The sequence below is a fragment of the Octopus bimaculoides genome, chromosome 20, assembly GCF_001194135.2.
Source record: "Octopus bimaculoides isolate UCB-OBI-ISO-001 chromosome 20, ASM119413v2, whole genome shotgun sequence".
Classification (NCBI taxonomy): domain Eukaryota; kingdom Metazoa; phylum Mollusca; class Cephalopoda; order Octopoda; family Octopodidae; genus Octopus; species Octopus bimaculoides.
In genome coordinates this window covers 15,838,611-15,842,766 of record NC_069000.1, presented here as the reverse complement: position 1 = coordinate 15,842,766, position 4,156 = coordinate 15,838,611, and positions in this window count along the sequence as shown.

Below are 4,156 nucleotides of genomic sequence, written 5' to 3'. Positions count from 1 at the left end.
AAGTTTTTATTTTTCATTCCCTTTGAAATTGCTCTTAAATGTGGTTTTGAATGTTTTGACTGCTCCTTCCAGCATGTAAGGCTGCGTATTAAGGGTCGCCTCTTTTGTGTTTAAATGTTCACTAATTTTATGTGTGTGTTTGTGTATATATATATATGTGTGTGTGTATTTGCATGTATATATGTATGTATATATATATATATTTCTATGTATGTTTGTATATATATATATATATATATTTCTATGTATGTATATATATGTATTTGTATGTGTGTATATATATATTTGTATGTGTGTATATATATATTTGTATGTGTGTGTATATATATATATATATATATATGTATGTATATATATATATGTATTTGTATGTGTGTATATATATTTTTGTGTGTGTGTGTATATATATATATATATATATATATATATATATATATATATATATATATATATATATATATATATATACGTGTGTTTGTGTGTGGAAGAACTTGGCTGCTGTTTTTCATACTCTGAGAAACTATGTAGTCTCATCTGTTGGTTAAGTAACAAGTGACCAAAAAGAAGCCTTGCATGGCTTTATAAATTAAGGATTAGCTGATGTCAGAGATTAGGGAACGTGTTCTTCCAAGAACTATTTAGAGCAACTGTATAGAATTAAAGATTTTGTCAGTTGAAACTTCCTATATTCAATCAGAACAAGTATATACCTAATTAAAGGGCTCAAACTCAGCATTGTTAGGTATTAAGCGCAGTGCTCTACCATTAAACCATTACGCTATCTGTTACTTTAACTCACATTCAATGATTATTATGTTGAAACAAAATAACTAAGCCAGTATAGAATATGACTCGGATCTTTTTTAAAACAGGGGCCACATTTTTCATTAACGAAACACTTTGAAACTTGGAACACTGGTAGAATGTGTCATATAAAACATCTTTTTCTCTTAGTCTTCTTAAAAAAAAAGAAATCCCTAAGTTATTCCATGTTAAAGTTGTCGTATTTCTGTAATTTCAACCAATCACTGACGTCCATTCAGCCGATATACATTAAGTGCCGACTACATAAACAAACGATTCTGAAACAATTCTATCGGTGATAGGGTTAGGGTTAGGGTAAAACAGCAAATTTAAAAAGAAAAAAAGCAAAACGAAGCTATGGAAATTAAATACGCTTTACACCGCTTAATCAGCCAAAGGAGTAAATGTAAACAACTGAATACTTGTCAGTGATTGGTTGAAATTATCGAAATAAGACAATCTTTTACATGAAATAAATTCGAATACAAAAATATTTTTCTGTTCTATAACACAAAATAGATAAGTATACGAAGTTTGAAAGTTTTTCGGTACCAAAAACACTACGTAAAACATTAATGAAAAATGTGGCCCCCGTTTTAAAAAAAGATCCTACGACTCTACCAGCTCATAGTCTCATGAGCAAATCTGTAGCTACCACACTTAGTTTCTTATGCTTCAGTTCACTAGCTTGATGAGATAGATACCGGATTAGATAACATTCTGAATGAAAAAAGAGTTTTTTTTTTTGCAAACACCATGAGAGTAAACTGTAGTTGTTCTTGTCTAACCCCAGGTCAGCCTTGAGTGAGCAGATCTATGACCAAAGGTATTCTAGTCAAACGCCTCATCTTTTCGCTTAATTTTGTTTCTTTATTTTTTCGGACATAGTGTAACTCAAAATACACTATACAATAGCTCTCTCTCCTTTTTAAAGATAGTAGGGTGCAATATGATGGAGATTTTGATATAGTGATTGCTATTTCTGGAAAGTCAGAGACGTGTCGAGACCCCCTTTTTAGCTCAGGGTCACTCAGTCATAGTTTGAGGGTGTTGAAAAATTTAGATTTTAATTTTAATTTTTTTTTTTTTTATTTACAATGAGTTTTGTTCTACATTTTGGTCTTTTTTTTTTATTTTTATTTACTACCAATTATTGTTTATAACATTTGGTTCCTTCCAATTTTTAATGCTTTTTGTTTTTCGTTAATGTTTCTGAATCTGTTTCTCAATGAGTTAAAATGTTTCGCAAATGGATTAACATCAGGCCTTTTAACAGTGAAATCTATACCTAGTGCTTTACTAGTTAGGTCTGTTGGGCAGTATCTTCTTTATCTAGGGTCCAACCTAGTTTCAGAAGCACTACCATGCCTAAATTTGTGACAGCTAGTTCTATTAGTATAACCAGGTGGTCAGATGCTGATCAGCTGTGTTTCTTCAATTAAGAAAAATTGCCAAAGTTCATATACAATTAATTTTATGTTGAAATAAAAGAGCTGAGTAGGGGGGGGGGCAGCAGAGTATTATGTTGTCTCAGTCATAGCCAAGTAGCTGAAACCAGTAGAAGTGTTGCAAAGCAAAGGTATTAATCAGTCATCAGTTTTATTATGCGTTTGATCTTTCTATTTTCTTGCAGTTGTAGAGCTTAACTTGAGATCTGTACTCTTTACTCTTTCACTTGTTTCAGTCATTTGACTGTGGCCATGCTGGAGCACCGCCTTTTAGTTGAGCTAATCGACCCCAGGACTTATTCTTTGTAAGCCTAGTACTTATTCTAGCGGTCTCTCTTTTGCCGAACCGCTAAGTTACGGGGACATAAACACACCAGCATCGGTTGTCAAGCGATGTTGGTGGGGACAGACACATACACATACATATATACATATATATATATATATATATATATATATATATATATATATATATATATGATGGGCTTCTTTCAGTTTCCGTCTACCAAATCCACTCACAAGGCTTTGGTCGGCCCGAGGCTATAGTAGAAGACACTTGCCCAAGGTGCCACGTAGTGGGACTGAACCCAGAACCATGTGGTTGGTAAGCAAGCTACTTACCACACAGCCACTCCTACGACTATTATTAACTTATTTGTTTGAAGTATCTCTGGAATAATGTTACTCGACAGAGTGCATAGCTCAGAGGTCAAGTTGCTTTTTCTCTGCATTGTGAGGAGAATCCAGTTTTTGTTGGGGAAATGGTATTGCCAATTATTCAACACAAGTATAATACTCCTACTTATCAATATTGGAGTGATTAAAAGTGAAGTAGATAACGGCAGGATTTGAACTCAGAATATTATTAACGAATGAGAATCTGAGACATTAGTGTGGTTGTCCCCCCCCCCTCCATCTTGTTACTCTATTAACTTTTTAACAACTTTCGTAAAATGTTTCTTTGCCATTAGGAGAGATGAGCTCTGAGTTTCGAATAAGGCCAAACAATCAGATGTCTTCTGTGAGACTGCTTTCCACTATCAATTAGTCTTTTTAAGCTTAAAAATTATAGAGGAAATAAAAAACTTGATGAGTTCACTCATAAAGTGGTCAATTGACATATTGTATATTGTTGTATATATATGTATATATATATGTATGTGTATATGTATATACACTAGTGTTCAGATTTTTCTGATAAATGTAATACTTATTCATTCTCATTGTTTTAAATTAATCATGCATTATCTTGTAGCTTAGAAATTTTGATTTCATCATCATCATCATTTAACGTCCGCTTTCCATGCTAGCATGGGTTGGACGATTTGACTGAGGACTGGTGGAGCAGGTGGCTATACCAGGCTCCAATCTGATTTGGCAGAGTTTCTACAGCTGGATGCCCTTCCTAACGCCAACCACTCCAAGAGTGTAGTATGTGCTTTTACATGCCACCAGCACGAAGGCCAGTCAGGAGGTACTGGTGACGGCCACGCTCGAAATGGTGTGTTTTACATGCCACCTGCACAGGAGCCAGTCCATCGGCACTGGCAACGATCTCGCTTGAATGTCTTCTCACGTGCCAGGGTGGCGACGTTGGTAACGATCAATAGCCACGCTCGAAATGGTGTATTTTACGTGTCATCTGCATAGGGGCCAGCCCATCGGCTCTGGCAACAATCTTGCACAAATGTCTTTTCACGTGCTAGGAAGGCGACGTTGGTAGATTTGATTGTTTTTTTTTAGAATGACATAAGTAGGGTAGGTGTCAGAATTTGGCTGGTTGAGCATAAAACAAGAATAATATTTGGACTGGATATGGCGAGTTTAAATGATAAAAAGTTAAATTCACTTATCTATAGTATGAGATTTGACTGACTGACTGACTGACTAATTGCTCCTTTACT